Source organism: Echinops telfairi, unplaced genomic scaffold, assembly GCF_000313985.2.
Source record: "Echinops telfairi isolate 266 unplaced genomic scaffold, ASM31398v2 ScPeMD7_7469;HRSCAF=8507_0, whole genome shotgun sequence".
Classification (NCBI taxonomy): Eukaryota; Metazoa; Chordata; class Mammalia; order Afrosoricida; family Tenrecidae; genus Echinops; species Echinops telfairi.
Genome location: NW_022111372.1, coordinates 41,321,551 through 41,330,951, shown reverse-complemented (window position 1 = coordinate 41,330,951; position 9,401 = coordinate 41,321,551).

Genomic DNA, 9,401 nt, shown 5'->3' with positions numbered 1-9,401 from the left:
ACGACAGGAAATGGCCACCAGGTGCAAGAGCCATCGTCGGCCATCCTTTCCTCTCCGCGCCTGAGGTGCTGTGGCCTGGCTGCCTGTCAGTTTTGAGCTCCATTGTGTGTCCGTGGTCAGGGCAGACTCAGGGTCTTGCAAAAGGCGATGAAGCCCAAGGTATGGGCATCAAGAGATGGCAGTCCAGCGTGGGTCACCAAGTGTCCTTGGGAACCACCGTAGCACGCCCCCCACTTCCAGCAGCTGGGACTCCTCAGGTCGCAGGGTGGCTGCCGGCCCCACGCCAGCACCAGCTGGGGCGCTTCAGCCTCAGGAAGGCCGCCAGGCGGCTCCAGCACCAGTTGCACAGTCTACAAAGTCCTGTCTTTTCAGGCCAGGGGACGCCAGGCCCAGCCCTTCACCCTTGGAGGATCCCTAAGGCCCATTGAGGGGCGGGGCCATTCTAGGAGGCCTGTGCTGTTAGGGGTGGGCCTTGACCCTCGAGGGGGACTGGCCCAAGAAACCACTGAAAGTCCCCACCCCACATGCGTGGGCAAATTGAACCCCACCATAAACAGCTCTGAGCACGGACGAACACGGCTCGTTGGGATCCACCCCTACCCCCAGCTTCTCCGCCTCAGGTATGGCCACCCTCAGCATGGTGTTAGGGCCCAAGGACTCCCCTCGGCCCGGGCAAGGGGGACACAGTAGTGAGCAAAGCGGAACCCTGTCCTCCAGCAGCTGACAGCACAGACAACACTAAGTATGGCTGGTTTGTCCGGGCGTCCAGGGCAGGTCGCCGGAGGGGATGGTGAGCCGGAGAGCGGAAGGAAGGAATGGGGAGGAATGTGCAGAGCCCCGTGCTGGGAGGGGGCCTGGATGACCCCCAGGCTGGCGGGGCGGCCCTGCTATCCCGGTCCTCAACCCGCCAGTGAGCAGGCCAGACCAGGTTTCCAGAGGTTCTCCGTGTGCTTTGGGGACCTCTAAGGAAGAATGACTCCGGGCAGGTTTTGCCTGCCCTGCTGTGGGGCTGGCATGTGGAGGGGATGGCAGCCAGGACCTCTAGGCCCCACAGGAGCCCACTCAGGTAGAATTTGGAATTGACAGTGCGGCTGAGAGGGCCGTTGTGTGAGTGCAAGAATACTGTGGGTGCCAGTGAGTATTGTGTGTGTGTGTGTGTTCACATGTAATGAGGGAGTGTCTTAAGTAGTATAATGTGCACATCTACCACATAAGACAATATCATAAGTATTTGTGAAGGTAACTGCGCACTCTGTGCGCAAGTGCTGTTGTAACGTGCATGTGTATAAGAGCATCATGTACGTGGGGAGAGGGGAGCCCGTGGGCACAGAGGACTGTAGCATGTGGCAGGACCTCAGCCGAGCAGGGCACACTTCCTTCTGCCCCACAGGGATGAGACCCACCTGGGTCAACTCCTGTGTGAACCAGAACGACCTGGTTCTTACAAGGACACCCTAGTGTCCGCCAGACCTAGCCAGCTGAGTGGCTCTCAAGGCAGGCTTGCGTGAGCCCTGGCACTTTAGGAAGCCTGCTGCCAGAGGAAGCCCAGGGCCTGGTTGCCTTACCCAGACAGAGGGTCCCAGTGGAGGAAGTGGAGGCTGGGTGGGTGGGGAGGAAATCCCTGGGCAAGGCCCTGTGGCCACTGCTGTTGTCAAAGGGCCGGGTCACAGCCTTCTGCCTGCCCTCTCCCTGGGGCCCTCCGCCTCCTGGACAGCACTTGTTTTCAGACTCAGCAGGAGCAAGGTCAGGGGCACAGGAAAGGGCCAACCATTCTTAGAGTGCCAGCGTGGGTGGGGCTTGCCAATACCTGCCACCCCCAAAGAGATGATCTGGAAGGTGGTCCCTTGCAGGCCTTAGTCAGGCCAGAGAGGAAACAGGGTGGGACCATCCAAACACTTATGGACTCACCACCCATGGGGATAGCCCCCCTGGGCCTCCCTGGCTAATTAATGGTTTCCATACTCCGGCCCCTGCAGGCTGGCCTGCCGCACCCTATCATGATCAGCTCTGGCTCTGGGTGGTGTACTAGCCCCTTGGGGCAGGAGGGTTCAGCACCTGGTCCCACTGGTGGGAATCCACTGAGGTCCTGTGGTTCCTCCCCTTCTCCCACAACATGCTGACTCCCATCTGCCTGCACAGGCCTGCCCTCCCCCTCCCTGGAAACCTGGCCTTTCCAGGCAGTCATCCCTGCTGACCACTCCTAAGATCACCTCCCTCATTAGACACCCTTTGCATGCCCCTCCCCAATCTGCTTCCCCCAGACCCTAATACAGCCAAACAGGAGGCCCTGCCAGCCTCATACTGGATTCCACACAAGTGGCCATGGCAGGGTGGGTGCAAGCTCCCACTTGATTTTGATATGCAGCTTTGGGGTACGATTCCCTATGAACCATCAGTTCCCTCGCTCTAAAAGTTTGCAAACTCTAGACTGACTCTCAGGAGTCTCAGCACCCTTATTCCCACCCCCGGGGCTTGCCTAGGACCCATATGCTGGCCACACATCACGGGCAGTTTGCACTGTGGTGCCCAGCCTGCCCCTTCCTCGGTGTCCCATCTCCGTGACAGAGCAGCCCTCTCCAGAAGGACCACCATGCTGCCAGCAGGTCCCTGCCCCTGTCACACACCTGATGCCTTCAGAACCAGCTGGCTGAGCCCTGCCCTGGGCCGTGCTCTAGGAGTCAAACTGCCCTCAAAGTCCCTGCTCACATGGGACTAGTGGAGATGACCTATAAGACAGGCAAAACCATGGGAGGCACTGGGTGTGTTGGAGGAAAATTCATTTTAATAAACTATGAGTCAGAATTGACTTGGTGGTGAGTTTGTGTTTGTTATAATAAACAATTTTAGATTTGCAAAAAGAGTTGCAAAGATTATGAAAGAGTCTCCAAACCTCCCAAATCTATCCCATTGTGAATACCTTACATTAAGATGGTATACATTTTGTTTTTTATTTAAATCATTTTACTGGGGGTTCGTACAATTCTTATCACAATCCATACATCCATCCATTGTGTCAAGCACATATGTACATTTGTTGCCATCATCATTCTCAAAACATTTGCTTTCTACTTGAGCCCTTAATATCAGCATCTAATTTTTACCCATCCCTCCCCCTTCCCACTCCCTCATGAACCCTTCACAATCCATAAATTATTATTATTTTGTCATAGGCATTCGTTTCTTTTAAAAGATGGTGTGTAATGAATGGACCAATTCCTATTAACATATGACTGACGCCCACCTGATTCAGAGTCCCTCTGCTTTCCAGTGTCCCTAGTTGGTGCGGCTCCTTAGGCTCCTCCTAGCTCAGTCCCTCCGACTTGCCTTGTTTTGGGTACCGTGATGGGCTCGAAGCGTTCTGGTCAGGGTTTTGCAGGCTGCCCATCTGATGAGATAGCTGATGTTTTTTTCGATGGCTCTTGGGGGGAACACCTGCAAAGATGGACTTCCATTTTCATCAGCTCAGATTAAGCTACATACTATCATCCAAAGTCATTTTATTGGCATATACTTAACATAGGCTAGCCTTCAGGTGTTCGAGCATATTAAGAAGATCTGTGCGATCAATTTCAGAACAATTTCTTCTCATGCTCGTCAGCCTCCCCCATGTCAGCCCCCTCTCCCCTGTTACAGTCTCTATAGAGATACCCATCCTGGATTTCATATGCAGAAAATCATACGAAACAAAACACAAACTTGAAAGAACACAAAGCAAGCAAACCAAAACGGCTGATGACAATGACTAGACAAAACAGAAAAACCTCAAAGAGAAAGCAGAAAATATTAAAATCGGAAACCACCTTAAAATGAGTCAAAGGGGCGGTCAACTGATAGGGTTTTACATTTTAACCTAACTACATCAGCCACCATCAACTTTACAATCTCTGTATGATACCAAGGCCATTCACATCCCTCCACTGTGGTCAGAGGGGATCCACTGAGATTCAATCAGACTGCAATACATGAATTGTTGACTAGTGCAATAGATTGAACTCATAAGTAACGGCACTATTTACAGAACAATAGAGGCTAGTGACTGCAAAGCTCTCAGTAACATTCATGCCTACGAGATTAATACATGCCATCACACTAGTGAGTATATGAGAGTCCCAGGTCACCATTCATTGGGCAGCCTTGAGGGATCAAGCCAGAGTCAAGCAATCACCAGTTCTATGACCTGGGGCAGCTGTCATCTGCCTCACACGAGAGTGTTTCAGCCGTAAATCCAAGGAGTATGCCATTTCCACAAATCTGCTATAGGTGAGTTTGAGGTCAAGCCCAGCTCATTTTGCCGGGTTTCCACATTAAATCTTTCTGGTGTGGCCTATGAAGGATGCTGTGCACCTTAAAAGAAGAGAGTCTCAAGTCCCGGTCTAAAGTCTATAGCAGGCAGCCTAGGTCACAAGAGCTGGATAGAAAGTAGGTCGAAGGTGTCTAATTAGGAACACAGTACTGGCCAGTCTCCCCTTGGGTTCTATATATGCACTGTGAAGCATTTTGTTTTTCCCCATGGGAGGTGGCTCCTCCCAGGTGACCCACCAACAGTAACGTAATTATATTCTCTGATGACTTCTCACCGTTGATCCTGACCTTGGTCGCCTGCTTGAGGTGATGTTTGTCCAGTTTCACCGCTGTGAACCCTTCCCCTCCCTCCTGCTCCACGTTTTTGGAAGGAAGCCCACGCTTGAGGAGTGAGTATGTACGCCCCACTTCCGTGAAGGGTTTGTATAAATTATTTGGAATCTCATGCCAGATTTCTCCTCCCTCATCTGTTCACTCATTTCTTTTAATCCATATAGACTCATGGATAGTGATTTTATGAGAACCCTGTAGGATCGCTGAGTCCGAATCAACACGATGGCACAGTTTGGTTTATGAGAGAGCCCTGGTGGTGCTAGATTAGATGCCAGACTGCACACGTCAAGGTTGGTGGTTCAAACCCACCAGCCACTCCATGGGGAAAATGAGGCTGTCTAGCTTTGTAAATGTTTACCGTCTTGGAAACCCTATTTACGGTTGCTGTGAGTAGACTCAACAGCAGTGGGTTTGGTTTAGTTACGTGTTAAGTGGCTTTGTTGTTTATGCTGTTCTAGGTCTGGCCATTGGGATTCTTCCAGTTAACACTTGGGTTCTTTTGACATCCCTGAGTTCAGAGTTTTTTGTTGTACACTCGCCTGGGTCTTCCTGGTCCCAACCTGAGGCTTGGTCATTTCCCCCAAAGAGCTCTGGTTGTTTGTGTTGGAGAGCAGTTTTTAAAACTAAGATCTGGGTACTGAGTGTGCTGATTGTTACGAGGCCCTCTCAGTGGGGAGGCAAGAAAAGATAGGTCTGTAACCTGTGTGTGTGTGTGTGTGTGTGTGTGCAGGTGCATGCACATATCTACTTCCGTATGTAACTATATCATCGGTATCTGCATCAAACTGAGCATGAATTCAGCTGCCATCTGCAGCTCTAGCACAGCACATGGGTCTTTCTGTTCTCCTCCCCAGCTGTCTATCACATCCCACTTCAGCATATACCACCTCCCATCCACTTAAGGAACTGCTCCACCCCTCTGCGCATGTAGACCAGCACCAGAGTTGTTGGCTCATGCTGGCTGACAGTGTTTTGGCTGGGTGGTCAGGAGGCCTCCATGAGGTGGCTTATCCGCAGAGAGGCAGATTCAGGGTAGACATGAGCATGTGGGGTGTGCTAGGCCAAGGGTCGGCAAGACGTGGCGATGCCTTTGGCAGGAGTGTGCCTGGCTGCACTGGGAACAGCAGGAAGAGCAGAGGTGCCATGGATGCAAATGAGGCAGGGGGCCGACCAAGGACAAGATTAAAAAAAAAACACTCACTGTCATCAAGTTGATTCTGACGCATAACCCTACAGGACAGGGTAGAACTGCCCCTGTGGGTTTTGGAAATTGTATCTCTTTATGGGAGTAGAAAACCTGAGGAGCGGCTGGTGGTTTCTAACTACTGACCTTGTGGTTATCACCCCAACGTGTAACTCCCTATGCCACCAGAGCTCCTAAGGACGAGTTACCAGGGGCTTTATAAGCCTAGGTATGGCCTTGGAATCCATTCTGAGTCATGAGGTGGGAAGAGCCGATACCAAGGCCTCAACAGAAACTAAATGTCTAGAAAATAATGATGGCGGCATATATACAAATATGCTTGATACAATTGATGTTATGGATTGTGATCTTTAAATAAAATAAATAAAGATAAAAGTCATGAGGTATCAGACAGAAGGGCAGAGAGCAGTGGGCATTTCTGACGCAGGCCCCTGGCTTCTGTGTGGCCCCAAGACGATGGGGAGGCAACGTGAAACAGAAGAGACTGTTGAACACAGCTGGCTTGGGGACCCAGCAAAGGATGGCAGCCAGGTTCCAGACGCACAAGTTTGCCGGTGGCCTGGATGGGAGTGGGAGAGGGCGGCTCCAAGGACTCTGTGCCCCGTGGACAGGGAGCTGGGGGCTAAGATGCCTGTTGAGCACCCAGTGGAGATGGCAAGGAGACAGCTGGACCTGTGCATGTAGAGCTCAGATGTGTGAATTTGGGAGCCCTGCCTGTGCCGGCAATGAAACCGGGACTGGTGTCTGGGCTCTTCCAGGCCAGAGCTGAATCAGTACCCGCTCCATTACTGTAGCATCTGAAAAATTCCATTTTTGGAACAGATGGATGAATGGACCAACTGGGCTCTTGATTGTGGGTGCATGAGTGCCACAGACCTCTGCGCCCACACCTGAGAACACGTCTGGGCCTCAGGGTCCAGAGCCAGAGTGAATGCCACTACTCAGAGATGACGGAGGGCTTGCAAGCAGCCCTGTCCACCCACATCTAAGGTTCTCCTTGGGGCTTACACTCCAGTATGCGTCAGCAAGCTTTCTGCTCTGTCAGAGAACCCAGGACAGGAGGCACCGGAGGGAGGGAGGGAGGAAGAACGTCACACCCCTGCACCTAGAGCCCAGGTGTGCCTTCAACTCTGAGCCAAGTGCCTCTAAGAGGCCCTCTTGGACCCACTCCCTCTCCTTTGCTAAAGCTTCACCATGACTGATGGCGCCCAGGCACAGCTTGCCCAAAGTCAAAGCCTTGGTCCTCAGTCCTTGGGGCCAGTCTAGCACTGCAAGGACTAGTGTATACGTCTCTGCACAAGCATGTTCTGTAATGTTAGCTGGCAGCTTGAGATCAGCCATGGTGGGGAGCGTTACACCACTGATGGCTAAGCGCTGCAGACCAAAGCTGGACAGGCAGTTGTTAAATCCTTATCAGTTCGCCACTAGCTAGTTAGGGCCCTCAGACCTCCCCTCAGTCTCTTCCCATCCTTTCACCCCCAGTACCCACTTAGCCCCAGGGCAGGGAGAGGAGAGCTGGGGGGCTGTTGGGCTTAATCCCCTGAGAGGCCTGGGGTGGGGCTGCCCTGCCATCCCATTTCTGGCTCTGAGCCCCAAGGGCCTCGTCTTTGCTGCCTGTGAGGAGACGGTTGAGGTCCATGAAGGAAGAGCAGTTGGTGAGGATAATGGGGGTGTCCAGGGCAGCTTTCCTGCACATCCTTACCCGAGACAGAGGGGTGAAGAAATGGCCCCGGAGGGCTGGAGCCACCAGTCTGTGCCTTCTGTATGTGTGAGTGGTTGTGTGTCTGAGTTTCTGAATGCACCTATGTGAGTGTATCTCTCACATTTGAGTAGAGACTGTGTACCTGCGTATCTAAGGCTACATGTCTGTGTGCCTGCGTGTTTCCAACTGTGCACTGTTTGTGTGGTCTCAGTGGTGACTGTGTCTATGAAGGAATGCCTGGGTCTGCCTGCATTTGTGCACATGGGTGTCTCTGAATGATGATGGGAGGTAGGGAGGGTTGTGCACAGATGTGAGGAAGTGGGGCCACTTCCCCAGGAACTCTGGCTGCCCCCTCTTCCTGCCCAGGAAGGGGAGAGGGTTCCAGCTGCATAAAGAGGGCCAGGAGCAGGAGCCTGGCAGCCTGCTTCTCCTGGTCCATCTCACACCTGCCCACTGCTGCCCATTGCTTCCCAGGCCCTGGTCCCAGAAGTGTTGGTCATTCAGGGGCCTCCTGCCCCAAACTACCAAGGAGCAGGTACAGGTCCTGGGGCTGGCCTCCAATGGAGGAAAAGGGGGGGGGGGCATTTGGGAAACCCCTTGACCTAGAAGGGCAAGAAGCTCGTAGCCCTGCTGCAAAGCCCCCTTTTCTTGGACATATCCCCACTGCGGGGCTCAACTGAAGGAGGGTGCTGACCTGGGAGGTGGGATTGCCCAGGCACTACGATAGTGCCCCAAGCCAGCTGAGTGTGGCTGGCGCTGTGCTGCCTGGATGTGCCTGTGACTGTATGTTGCTGTGTGTGGCACAGGGTGCCCAGGAGTGCTTCCATGCATGTGACTCTGTGTGGGCACACCCACCCAGGAGCCAGGCTAGACTGAGGCTGCAGAGAGAAGGTGGGCTGGGATCCTGGGAGAGAAGCAGCAGTGGCCAGTGGGACTGAGGAGCCTGGAGGTCCTGGGCACCAGCAGGGGCAGCTGGGCAGCAGTCCCGGAGCAGGACCAGTGGAGGGGGGCACAGAGGAGGATGGGTGATTTTTTTGTGTGTGGAGATGGAGCAATCAAGAGTTCTGTGCAGGGTGTGGGAAAAGACAAGGCAGGTAAACTGGGGTGCAGGGGGGCCTGGAGTGCTGAGGGGTTAGGGTGTTAGAGGGCTGAGGTGCAGGAGGAATTGGGGTGCTTGAGGTCTGGGGCACTGGAGGGCTGCAGTGCTGGAGGAGTTGGGGTGTTAGAGGGCTAGAAGGACTGGGGAGCTAGAAGAGATGGAGTACTAGAGAGCTGAGGTATAGGGGGTCGGGATGGCTAGATTGCTGGAGAAGGTGCTAGAGCAGTGGGGGTACTGGAAGCCTGGGGTGCTGGAGGAGTTGGGGTACAAGATGGCTTGGGTGCTGGAGGGTTGGCGAGCTGGAGGAGTTGGGGTGCTAGGGTGGTGGTGGAGTTCGAGTACTAGAGGGGCTGGAGGGCTGGATTAGTTGACATGCTGGAGGCTGGGGAGCTGGGAGATCTCAGGGTCCATGGGGCTGCAAGGGTAGGGGGATTTGGGTCCCAGAGGGCCAGGGCATAGAGGAGCTGAAGTGACAGGAGGCTGAAGCCTGGGGGCTAACTCCCAGGTGGGCACACCGAAGGGCCCTTGCAGAACGGGAGAGTGGAGGTGAGCACTTCCCAGTTACCTGGGACAGATCCAGAGGCATGGACCACATGGTCCATGGGTGCATCTGAGGTGCATCCCAGGCTAAAGCCATGCAGGCTCCAGACTAAGGCCAGCAGCAGTGTACCTGGCGTCCGTCCCGTTAGGTGCTGCTGGGCTTACCCTCTTGGCTACTACGCTGTGTGGCTCTCAGTGCCGGAGAAAGGACTCCCAGAGCT